The sequence below is a fragment of the Mesoplodon mirus genome (assembly GCF_964341445.2).
Source record: "Mesoplodon mirus genome assembly, chromosome: 5".
Classification (NCBI taxonomy): domain Eukaryota; kingdom Metazoa; phylum Chordata; class Mammalia; order Artiodactyla; family Ziphiidae; genus Mesoplodon; species Mesoplodon mirus.
Genome location: NC_138980.1, coordinates 67452345 through 67465231, shown reverse-complemented (window position 1 = coordinate 67465231; position 12887 = coordinate 67452345). Strand labels below are relative to the sequence as shown.

Genomic DNA, 12887 nt, shown 5'->3' with positions numbered 1-12887 from the left:
TTTAGAGATGAGGAAATTGAGGCACAGGTTAAGTAACTTGCCCAAGTCGACCCAGTCATAAATGAGCTGGGAATAGAACCAGGTAGTCTGGATCCAGACATCATGATCTTAACCACTCACTCTATTGCCTCTTTTTGGCTTCGGATTTCATCTCCCTCCATCTTCCACTTTCTGCAAGCACACTGAGTATGCCTCTGGGTCTTCATCCAGATTACTGGTTAAAAAGCAAAACCAGGGAATTCCCTGGTGGTCCAATGGTTAGGACTCTGTGCTTTCACTACCAAGAGCTTGGGTTTGATCCCTGGTCAGGGAACTAAGATCCCACAAGCCATGCAGCGCAGCCAAAAAAAAAAATCTATGGACCAGATAAGTCCAGGGCCAAGGACAGAACTTGGTGGCATGCCTCTAAAGATCTCTTCTATCACATTTTGTTTATCCCATCATCTGTTGGACTCTTAGGTTTTTTCCACCTTTTGGCTATTGTGAATAATACTGCTATCAAGTTTGTTAATTGCTATTTCATAATCCCTTTCTCATCAGGTTCTCCTCAACCATTCCCACTATGATGGCTCTCGTCAAGGTCCCCAGGGACGTCCATGTTGCTAAATCCAGTGATCAATTTTCAGTTCTCATCTCATGTGATCCACCAGGAGCATTTGACTTGGTTCATCTCTGTCCTCCTTGATATGTTTTCTTCACTTGGTTATGGGATCCCACATTCTCCTGCTTTTCCCCTGCCTCTCTGGATGTTCCTTCTCAGTCCCCCATCTTGTGCTCCCCTTTCCCCCCACCTACCTCTTCATATGGGAAGACCTCAGGGCTTCTGACATACCCTGCCCCCACTCCTAGGTGGCCTCATGGCTTCTCCCAAATGCCCATCTCTAGCCCGGACCTTCCTCAAGTATCCATTTGTCTATCTGACATATCCACGTGGGTGGCCAACTGATGTCTCGATCTCCACCTGTCCTCCTCAAGCACATACTTCCCCACCTTAGTTCCCAGCAACTCCATCCTTCCTATTGTTTGTGTTCTCATATTTTGCTTTACTCTTGACTCCTTTTTTCTGACACCCCACACCCAATCCCTCAACTCATCTTATTGGCTTTAACTTCAAAATACATCCAGAATCTGGCCACTTCTCACCAGCTCCGCTGCTACAACCCTGGTCTGAGATCCCATCAACTCTCCCCTGGAATTCTGCAGTAGCCTCACTTGTCTCCAGGCTTGGCCCTGATCCCTCCTATCTATCCCCAACAGCCAGAGGAATCCTTTAAACATATAAGTCAAATCAGGTCAGTTCTTTGTCCTAAAGCTTGGGTGGCTCCTCATGTCACTCAGCATCAAAGCCAAAGACCTTACAATGACCTTCAAGGCCCTATGTCACCTGGCCCCTTCCTCTCCGCCTCATCTCCTCCACTCTCCCCTTGTTCCCTTTGTTCTTTGTGGTTCCAAGGACACACCAGTCACACTCTTACCTCAGGGCCTTTGCACTGGCTGTTCTTGTTCCTTGAAAATCCGCCCCCACCCCCAGATAGCTACATAAGAAATTCTTTTTACCTCTTTCTTGTCTTTGCTTGAATTCACCTTCTCAAGGTGTCTAGCAGTAGCACTCTTGTTTATTTATTTTTTAACATCTTTTTTGGAGTATAATTACTTTACAATGGTGTGTTAGTTTCTGCTTTATAACAAAGTGAATCAGCTATACATATACATATATCCCCATATCTACTCCCTCTTGTGTCTCCCTCCCACCCTCCCTATCCCACCCCTCTAGGTGGTCACAAAGCACCGATCTGATCTCCCTGTGCTATGTGGCTGCTTCCCACTAGCTATCTATTTTACATTTGGTAGTGTATATATGTCCATGCCACTTTCTCACTTCGTCCCAGCTTACCCTTCCCCCTCCCCGTGTCCTCAAGTCCATTCTCTACATCTGCGTCTTTATTCCTGTCCTGCCCCTAGGTTCTTCATAACCTTTTTTTTTTTTTAGATTCCATATATATGTGTTAGCATACTGTATTTGTTTTTCTCTTTCTGACTTACTTCACTCTGTATGACAGTCTCTAGGTCCATCCACCTCACTACAAATAACTCAGTTTCGTTTCTTTTTTTTTTTATTAGTTTCTGCTTTATAACAAAGTGAATCAGCTATACATATACATATATCCCCATATCTACTCCCTCTTGTGTCTCCCTCCCACCCTCCCTATCCCACCCCTCCAGGCGGTCACAAAGCACCAAGCTGATCTCCCTGTGCTATGCGGCTGCTTCCCACTAGCAATCTACCTTACGTTTGGTAGTGTATATATGTCCATGCCTCTCTCTCGCTTTGTCACAGCTTACCCTTCCCCCTCCCCATATCCTCAAGTCCATTCTCAAGTAGGTCTGTGTCTTTATTCCTGTTTTACCCCTAGGTTCTCCGTGACTTTTTTTCCCTTAAATTCCATATATATGTGTTAGCATACAGTATTTGTCTTTCTCTTTCTGACTTACTTCACTCTGTATGACAGACTCTAGGTCTATCCACCTCATTACAAATAGCTCAATTTCGTTTCTTTTTATGGCTGAGTAATATTCCATTGTATATATGTGCCACATCTTCTTTATCCATTCATCCGATGATGGACACTTAGGTTGTTTCTATCTCCGGGCTATTGTAAATAGAGCTGCAATGAACATTTTGGTACATGTCTCTTTTTGAATTATGGTTTTCTCAGGGTATATGCCCCGTAGTGGGATTGCTGGGTCGTATGGTAGTTCTATTTTTAGTTTTTTAAGGAACCTCCATACTGTTCTCCATAGTGGCTGTATCAATTTACATTCCCACCAACAGTGCAAGAGGGTTCCCTTTTCTCCATACCCTCTCCAGCATTTATTGTTTGTAGATTTTTTGATGATGGCCATTCTGACCGGTGTGAGGTGATATACCTCATTGTAGTTTTTTTTTTTTAGAAGATGCTGTGGGTAGGAGTTTTATTAATTAATTAACTTATTTTTGCTTTGTTGGGTCTTTCGTTTCTGTGTGAGGGGTTTCTCTAGTTGTGGCGAGCAGGGGCCACTCTTCATCGCGGTGCGCGGGCCTCTCACTATCGTGGCCTCTCTTGTTGTGGAGCACAGGCTCCAGACGCGCAGGCTCAGTAGTTGTGGCTCACAGGCCTAGTTGCTCCACGGCATGTGGGATCCTCCCAGACCAGGGCTCGAACCTATGTCCCCTGCATTAGCAGGCAGATTCTCAACCACTGCGCCACCAGGGAAGCCCCTCTCATTGTAGTTTTGATTTGCATTTCTCTAATGATTGATTAGTGATGTTGAGCATCCTTTCACGTGTTTGTTGGCAATCTGTATAACTTCTTTGGAGAAATGTCTATTTAGGTCTTCTGCCCATTTTTGGATTGGGTTGTTTGTTTTTTTGATATTGAGCTGCATGAGCTGCTTGTATATTTTGGAGATTAATCCTTTGTCAGTTGCTTCGTTTGCAAATATTTTCTCCCATTCTGAAGGTTGTCTTTTCGTCTTGTTTATGGTTTCCTTTGTTGTGCAAAAGCCTTTAAGTTTCATTAGGTCCCATTTGTTTATTTTTGTTTTTACTTCCATTTCTCTAGGAGGTGGGTCCAAAAGGATCTTGCTGTGATTTATGTCATAGAGCGTTCTGCCTATGTTTTCCTCTAAGAGTTTGATAGTGTCTGGCCTTACATTTAGGTCTTTAATCCATTTTGAGTTTATTTTTGTGTATGGTGTTAGGGCGTGTTCTAATTTTATTCTTTTACATGTAGCTGTCCAGTTTTCCCAGCACCACTTACTGAAGAGGAGTAGCACTCTATTTAAAGTTGCAATGCCCCTCACCCTGTCCACCTCCTGGGCCCTTCTACACTGCCCTATGTCCCCCGTAGTACTCATCATTGTCTATAGTATTATAAATTTTACTTATTTATTGTGTTTATTGTTTTGTTTCTTCCCCCACCCCCACTGGAAATACTTTAGGAGGGCAAGGATTTTCGCCTCTTTTGTTTACTGCTATGATTCACCCAGAAACATGAATATGTAATGCCTCAACGACAATTCGATGAATGAATGAAGGAAAGAAGAAAGTAGGATAATTTGAGAAGGGGTCTGCAGTCTAAAAATAGGTTGGAGCCAAGAAAATATGGGCTTCTGGCATGGCCAGGTGTCATGGATGTCAGTGCTGTTTGCTGTGCAGAAGCCATCTTCCTCTTCCTGGTGATTCCTCTCCCTGTTTTCCTTTGGAACAATTTCCCCTCCCACTATTGGTCTATATGAATTACCTGGGGCTGACTCCACTCCTCACTCCAAGGGGGGCAGTGACTCCTTAGGCCACAGTGACTGCTTCAGGGCTGGGCATATTTCGCTGGTTGGGCCAATGAGACTGCATCCAAAGACTTTTGCTTACATTCTTGGGATGGGCAAGTTTTCTCCCCTCAAAGCTAGACAGAAGCTCAGAGCTGCCTTAGCCACACTTTGTTGGAAGAGGTTACCTGGAAATGAAGCCCACATAGAGGAATAATGGGCTACAGGTGTGGAGAAAGACCACTTTGGGAGCCTGGACTTGGTACTTCCTGCAGCTGGATCTACTCCTGGACTTTTCATTTACTTGAGCCCCCTTTCACTGAGGCCAGCTTCTGTCACTTGCAGCCACTTAAACAGTACCTGCCTGAGCTCCTGAACTGGGAAGTGAGGAAGAGGCCGAGTAGGGCCAGCAGGTGGCAGTCCCAGGTGAGAAGCGTTTAGTATACGGAGGGCATTCAGTTATTAGTGCTGAATGGTGGGGAAATGGGAACAGATTTGCCTTTGTCCTGCCATAGAGGAGCTCTCAAACTGTTGAGGGAGAGAAGGACATGGGCACTGATGGGGCAAGACAGACTGAGGGATCCTTCCACACCAGCTGCAAGCTAAGCTGAGATGGATAGCACCCAAGATTGGGGAGGGAAGCGGGAAGCGGGAGGTGTCCCCTGTAGAGCTCATTCCCGAGCTACCACTTCCCCCATCACCTCCAGTGCAGGTGGAAGAGCCCAGTTAAAGTACACACCAGGGTGTGTTCTGGGGTAGGTCCCTTAACTTTCCTAGCTTCAGTGTCCTCATGGCTAAAATGGGCTGAATGATGTTTACCTAGGGTTTCTGTGAGGATGAAATGAGATACTGTGTGAAGTGAGATAATGCCAAGAACGTAGGATGAACCTGGCTCACATAACTCTTTTTTTAAAAAAATTATTTATTATTTACAAATTTATTTATTTAGTTTTGGCTGCGTTGGGTCTGCGCGGGAGTTTTCTCTAGTCCCAGAGAGCGGGGGCTACTCTTCGTTGCGGTGTGCCGGCTTCGCACTGCGGTGGCTTCTCTTGCGGAGCACCGGCTCTAGGTGTGCGGACTTCAATAGTTGTGGCTTGTGGGCTTAGTTGCTCCGCGGCATGTGCGATCTTCCTAGACCAGGGCTCGAACCCATGTTCCCTGCACTGACAGGAGAACTCTTAACCACCGTGCCACCAGGGAAGTTCCTAACAAAATAGTCAATAAATGTCAGCTGCTCTAAATGTTCCCCGCGGTCTCTCCTAGCCCGTGGCTGTGCCTCGTGGTGCAGGTGCAATTCTTGTAGATACCAGCAGGTGGCGCCCCGACCTCAAAAGAACCCATTCCTGAAGTACCCATTCCATTCTGAAGTACTCCGGAAGGGGTTGGGCGGGGCGGCCTCTTGCTTCTCAGCCAGTTAGCGTCCTGTCTTCCCGGCTGCTCTGGGGAGAAGTACCTGCACTCCCCTCAGTTCCAAGGAAGCGGGCCCTGGGTCACCATAGGATAGTCAGTGGAACCTCAGTTTTCCGTCTGTATTGTGGAAGAGCATGGACTTCGGAGACAACCTGAGCCAAGTTAAGGAAATGCTTAGGTTGGTGCAGGTAAAGGACTTTCAGAAAGAGCGAGCATCCCAGCACGGAGGCTGGTTACAGACGGCCTGCGACTGGACCTTGGGGCGCGGCTCGGCCTGGTGCTGAGGTAGGGGGACGATCCATATGACCTCTATTCGTTTCCTTTCTGGGTGAGTGGGAGAGAGAGAGAGAGCCGGGCTGCGCGGCACGGAGGACCCAGGACCGTGCGTGGCCCTGTGACGCTAGACGCTCTGGTAATTCTGAGTCCGGCCAGCAGAGGGAGGCAGAGAGCCTCGTGGCCCCAGATGGCTCCGCTTCTAAGCCCCGCGCCCGCCCTCCCTGGACATTCCCGTTTGGCCGCGCTTCCTGGGGCAGGAGTCGACATGTCTCTTTGCTTTGAAAAAGACTTCTCCTCCTCCCTCTGGCTGGGCTTCCTGGGTCAAAGCGTGGAGTGAGGGGGAGTGTCAGCTTCAACCCTAAGTCTGTGAGCCCTAGCTGAGCCCATCCCCTGGGCCTCAGTAACCTGGATGGGATCTACCGGACACTCCAATTCTAGCAGCTCTCCAAGTTGTAAGGATTTGGGGGGCAGAAGGAGATCCTTTTCCTAACCACCTCCCCCTCCATTAATCCAGGCCTGGATGGCCAGCTGGACCTCCGGAAGCATGGGAGTGCATCCCATCCCACCCTGGCCAGTTCCCGGCATTCTCCTGGACCGGCTCCCAGCGGCCCACAAAGGCCTTCAAAGTTCTGGGCCAGGCTTTGCCTGTGCCCTGGGCCCGCAGCCGGCTGGCTCTAGGCACTGCAAGTCCCTGGCACTCCTTGTGGGGCTTTGTCCACCAGCCCTGGACCAGTACTGGCAGGGCCACACTTGCTGGGGGAGGGTGTGGGACAGGCAGCTCTCAGAGCCTGAGCAGTCCCCCTTCCCTGCTACGCATGGGCTTGCTCCCCTCCAGGGGACCTTCCCTCTACCTCACCTTGTTCAGGCAGTGCCCTGCCTTCTCCTCTTGGCTGCAAGCCCAAATCTTCACCTTTTTCAGAGGCCTGCTCCTATTTTACTACTCATTTATTCATTCATCCATTCGATACTTAGCTCCAGCTACCCTCCAGGCCCTTACTAGATGCTGAGGATCCAGTAATAACTAGATACACAGTCCGTGCCCCTTTTTGGAGTTCACAGTCTGGGTGAGATTGTAGGCAGGAGACTAGTAAAATCCATACCTAAAATTTGACTTCACCTTGTGATAAGTGGGGTGAAGTAGATAAGCTGCCTGCCCCAGGAAGCTCCACCTACAGAGATATTTCCCCTGGGAAATCATCTGATAGGCTGTGAGCTGTGGAGGGAGGGACTTTGTCTGGGCTCTGCTCCCCCTCCCCCGCCCTCAGGGCCTGGCACACTGGCACACAGTAGGTGCTCAGTAAGTGTTTGTTGAATTAATGAATGAATCATTGTCCTCACAGCCACAGGCTGCCAGTGAGCATGGTCTTTGCACTTTACACTTCCTCCCAGTTAACACAGGAGTTGCAGGTAATGTTGGGGATGTAAAGACAAGACCTTAAGGCTCCCAGGATTCCACCTCTGGCCACTCTGACTCCCCACCTGCTCCTCATTGCACAGCTTCCCTACCTCGGGCCCTTGCCCTCTGGGACCATCCAGTCCAGAGAGTAATGGCACAGTGTGGTATGTGCTGTGATGGGGGAAGATGATGGCATTGCTACAGAAGTGACAGAAGAAATTTCCTGCCCTCCTGGAGCTTATGGCCCAGTGATGGTAGTGGTGGGAGGGAGACAGACAATAACCGGAATAAGCGAGTAAACATGTAGCATACAAATATGTGTTATGGAGGAAAAGAAAGCGGGTGAAGGGAAGACGTGGGTGAGGGAGGGGATAGTATTTTAGGTACGGTGGTCAGAGAAGGTGACATTTGAGCAGAGAGCTGAAGGGGATAAGGAGTGAGTCATGCAGCTACCTGGGGAAGGAGTGTTTCAGGCACAGGGAATAGCAAGTGCAAAGGCCCTGAGGTGGGGAGTGTACCTGGTGTGTTAGAGGAACTGAGAGGAGGCCAGTGTGGCTGGAGAGGTGTGAGATTAGAGAGGTGACTGGGGCCAGATCACAGTAGGACCTTGTAGCCATTGTAAGACTTGGCTTGAGTCTTAGTGACAAAGGAGCCATTTGAGGATTTTGAGCAGAGGAATCACATGATCTGACTTACACTGAACAGGATCCCTTCGGCTGCAGTGTTGGGATTGTTGGTACTGGGGCTGTGTGGAAGCAGAGGGACCAGTTAGGAGGCTCCAGTAATAATCCTGGTGAGAGAGGATGGCGGCTTGAGGCAGGTGGTGGCAGTGGAGCTGATGAGAAGTGGCCAATTTGAGACATGCTTTGAAAGTAAATCCCATAGGATTTGTTGTGGGATTGGATGTGGGGGTGAGAGAAGGAGAGGCAAGGATAACTCCCAGGTTTTCTGCCTGAGCTGATGGAAGGATGGTGGTGACAAGTACTGCAATGAGGAAGCTTTGGTTGGGATAAGTTGGAGCTGCCCTTTGGAGATCCTAGTGGACCCTTCAGACCAGTGGTTGGGTGTGAGGGTCTGACCTCAGGGGGAAAAGGTTGAGGCGGGAGAGTCATGCGTTGAGAATCATCAGGGTTTGAAGCCAAGGTGGGTTCAGAATGAGAGAGCAAGGGGGAAAAGACAGGACTGAGCCCTGGGGCACATCAGCATTTGGAGGTAGGGAGGGGAGGAGGAACCAGCAAAGGAAAATGAGAAGGCAAAGCCAGGATGGAGGAAAACCAGGGCAGTATGGGTCCTGGAAGACAAGAGGAGAGCATATTTCTGGGAGGAGGGGGTGATCAACTATGTCAAATGCTGCTGATAAGATGAGGTCTGAGAATTGACTTTTGGATTTGGCATCATAGTGGCCACTAAGGACCACTATCTAGTCCCTTCATACAGATACTGGAAAGAGGTGGCCCCTCCAGGTAGACCCGGCTGTGCAGGCACACAAAAGCGAGACACCTCAGTGTAAAGGAAAAGGTGTCCCTCTCTCAGCCAAATGTAGCCTGTACCAGGCACACAGCATGGTGAGGGGACAGCATGCTGGATTTCAGCTCCCACTCTACCCCTAAGCATGCTGGGGGACTTGTGCAGTGCCCAGCCCGTACATCTGTACTCAGCAGCTGTGTTGGTGACCTTGGTAGGGCCTTGATGAGTGTTGTCAGTGGAATGAGTGCGGATGAGAAGATGACAGTTGGATTGGAGTGTGTTCAAGAGGGGTGGGAGGGCTTCCCTGGTGGCGCGGTGGTTGGAGCATGGCTGGGCATACAGTAGGTGCTTACTGAGTGCCCTGGGATTGCCTGGGGAGTCCCTTCCCAGCCTCTCCTCCCCAGACCTGCCTCCCAGCTGGCAGATGCGAGAATTGGGTGTTTCAAGTGTTCCCTGAGCCAGGGCTGGACCCAAATGCCTCCCCCAGTTGGCAGGTCTCAGGTCCTGGCCTCTTCTCCTCCCTGGATGCCCCAACCTGTTCAGGCTGAGTAAGAGCAGGAGGCCCTGCCTGGGCCTGAGGAGGCTGGACATCAGGTAGAGGCCTCAGCATGGCAGAGGCTGTGGTGGGCTGGGAACTGTGTCTCCTGCCCTGTGTAGCCTCTAGCATCTGACTTCCTGAGACTCACCCTCAGGAGGAACGGGAGAAGCTGCTGATTCTTCTTTCCCTGGAGGAATGCTGGGGAATACAGAGCATTTTGGTTGCTGGTTGGGGGGATGCTGACCTTGTTTTCTTTCGAGGTAAAAGTAGCTACAAGGACTAATAACAATAACCCTCTCTCCCATGCGCATGGCACCCAAAGTGCTCTCTCACACAGAGCCCATCTGTGGCCTTGTGACAGACCTTTGAGCCCCTTGAGCTAGTTCCACTTTGACATGGAAAATGAGGCTCAGGGAGGGGATATAGCTGCCCACGGCCACACAGCCAGGAAGCAGCAGTGGCCACACTAGAACTCCTGTCTCCTGGCGCTGGCCAGCTCATGCCCACTGAAGCAGGCTCCAGAGTTTTGAAGGTTGGGGAGCAGATCCAGCCCGGGGACTAGGTTCTGCGTACCAGTCTGGCCCAGTTAAATGGAGAGACAGCTGGACCCTCCCTCCTTCCGTTTTTTCTTTTCACATACAGTTATTAAGCCATACCGTGTATTAGGTGCTGAGGATACATTGTGAATAAGGCAGACCTTGTCTTCAGGGGGCTCATAGTCCACCTAGGTGGACAGAGGTTAAATAATCCACTCCATGAGTAAGTCACTCATTACAATCGGAAGAGCCGTGGCCTGTCGGGTGCATCTGTGAGCCGGTTCTTGGGTAGGTGGGCACCGAGCACATTAACTCCTTTCATCCCTGCCCCATAAGAGGGGCTGTGACCATCCTCATTGGGTAGATGAGGAAGTGAAAGCTCAGAAATGTGGTCCAGCTGTGACTTGAGGTCATGGGTCCTGAGGATAAGGAGCAAAGCCCTGTCACCACCACTTCCTCCCACCGCCCTTGCTGGTTGCCAACTGCTGCCCAGCTCTGCCTGCAGGTAGCAGAGGGCAGAAGATAGAGGGCAGGACAGCAGGGAAGCCATGATCCCTCTGTGTCCTTCGAGAAGACCCTGAGCCCCTGCAGTAGAGTGGCTCCCTGGGAATGTCCTAGGGTCTGATGGGCCATGAAGGGCTGTGGCCAGAGTGCCCTCTGAACTGCTCAGCTGTGTCTACAGGATCAGACCTCCTGGCTTATGCTTTTGGAGTTTGTTTTCTCATCTGTAAAACAGGTGGTAGGATTGTTTTGAGGGTTAAATATAACACATAGAAAGCATTTAGTGTGGACTCGGGCACCCGGTAGATGCACAGTTAATAGCAGAAATGTCACTGAGGTTGATGAAACCCCAGCTCCAGCTGTAGCCCAGCTTGAAGAGGGAGGAGACTGATCACAGCTCAGACCCTGTACCTCCAATTACTGCCACTCTGCACAGCTTAGGCACCCCTCATAGGTCAGCAAATCCTCTCTTCTGTCATCCTCTCCTCCCTAAGAAGAGGGTCCCTAACTGTATGTGTGTGTATGAGTGGGAGGAAGGATGCAGAAAGCTTCATGGAGGAAGAGGCATTTAAGCAGGGATTTGAGGATTGGGTAGGAGTTCATTGAGCACAGCAGGATCAAGGCCCGACAGGGCAGAGGGTGGAATACTTGCAAAAGTGTGGAGGTGGGAAGGAGCTGGGTGAAGTGAACAGCGCTTGGGGGCTGGAGTGGAAGGAGAAAGGTGGAAAGTGGCTTCCTGTGGTAGGGCCTGACCCTGACCTGATCTCCCTTGTCCATGGCATGGGGCCTGCTCACCCGCCCTGCCTCCCCACAGCTCCCGGTCTCCCTAGATCCCTGTGGGTGGGGGCCCTTTATTACCTCTCTGAGGGGTGGAATCTTGCCCTGTAGGAGCCTCACAGCCAGGATGTTCTTTTTAGTGTTTAGCCCAGGTACAATACTGTCAACCTTCTCTTCAGAGCTAGGGTCCTGGGGTGGGGGGAGGGCTGCAGGTGGTGACTAGCAGGGTCTGTGGAGCAGGTTCCTTGGGAGAGAGTTTCCACAGCCCAGAGTACTGGGCTCCTGACCTGGTACTGCGACTCTGTATTTCCCCCTTCCCCTCCCTCAGGGTCTCTCCCCTTTGTCCCTCTCTCCTGCACCCCTCCTTACTGCACTGCTTCCAGCTCTGTCCCAAGCCCCTCTTCTCACCCCATACCCCAGGTCTGTCTGTCCCTCTGTCTGTCTCAGTAGGTAGGTAAGTAGGTTGGGCTCAGCCTCCCTCTCTCTGGGATCATCCACCGTGATCCCTGATCCCAGCACTCCTCACTCCTCTCAGTCGGCTGGGTCTCCCCTGGGCGGGGTGTGTGTGTGTGTGTGTGTGGTGTGGTGTGTGTGTGTGTGTGTGTGTGTGTGTGGTGTGTGTGCGCGCTGGCGGGGGTGTGGAGGGCAAGGAGTAAGACCAGGGGAGGAGGGCAAGGACCCGCTCCCTCCTTCACCTCGAGGAGGGTGGTTCCTGAGGGCTCAGGGTCTGGGGCCCCAAGGTCCCGCCGAGGGGGCGGTGTTGGGTCCGACCGGCTGGCCCGGGGTTAGAGGACAGCTGGAGCTCGGCTGGGCTAGGAGCGGGGGCGGAACCTCGCAGCGCTCCCCTCCCCCACTTTCTTAAAGGGCCGGCGCGGGCTGGTGCGGGACAGGGCTGGCCGCCCTTCTCAGCCGGGCCCGGGCGCGCGATCCGGCCCTCAGTGCAGAGCTGGGGAAGGTGGGCAGGAGGGCGGGTGGCCTGCGTGGCCGCTGTCGCCTCCCGGCTCTATTCCCCCCGCTCCCCGCCCGCAGTCCCCCCGCCCTTCCCCGCCCTTCCCGCTCCTCCCTCCCTCCTTCTCTACTTCCTTCCCTCCCTCCTGCCGTGCGTCCCCCCCACCTCTGCTCTGCTTCTCCACAGACGCGCTCCGACACCTGAAGGGATAGCAGCGAGCGCGGGAGCCCTGACAGGCGGTGGCGGAGTGGGACGGTCAGTCCAGCGGTGGCCTCCTCATGGCCCCACCGTGAGAGGCTGGACCCAGCGACTGGGAGCCGGAGCGGTGAGTCGGGCCGTGCGGGAACACCTTGTCCCCCGGGTCAGCGTGCTCCGGGACCCCGCCCCTCCCGAAGCTGGGCTGGGGGCCGGGAGGGGCTGCTGGGGTTGGGGGGAGCGTGCTGGGTGGCGGCGCCGCCCTCCGCCCTCCGTGCCCGCCTGGGTCTGCTAACAAAGCTACATTTCGAGATCAATTCCGTGGCGGCTGGAGCATCTGAAGGATACGGTTGTCATGGAGATGGGGCCGAAAGAGGAAGCCCGGGATGGCAGAGTCTGGGCCAGAGAGAGAGGGCACCGCTAGAGAGCCCCAGGCCAGCCTGCAGGGAGGGTTAGGGCCGGCAGCCCAGTTGTCTCCTGATCTCCCCCCCCACCCCACCCCCCGCCGTTTGTCTAATCTGAGTGTATATGTGTACG

General features: G+C 52.1%; 1 protein-coding gene across 2 annotated transcripts in view; it reads left to right on the top strand.

Annotated features, from left to right (window-relative positions):
* Nucleotides 1-5917: 5917 nt before the first annotated feature.
* PSD2 (pleckstrin and Sec7 domain containing 2) overlaps nucleotides 5918-12887 on the top strand; it is a 54904-nt gene continuing 47934 nt past the window's right edge. The window contains exons 1-2 of one of the 2 annotated variants that reach the window (XM_082621728.1): nucleotides 5918-6000; nucleotides 12342-12480. The gene's annotated coding sequence lies outside the window, so the exon portion shown is untranslated. Of the gene's footprint in view, nucleotides 6001-12341; nucleotides 12481-12887 lie in introns of those variants that run through there. The other variant, XM_082621727.1, reaches the window with a different exon arrangement.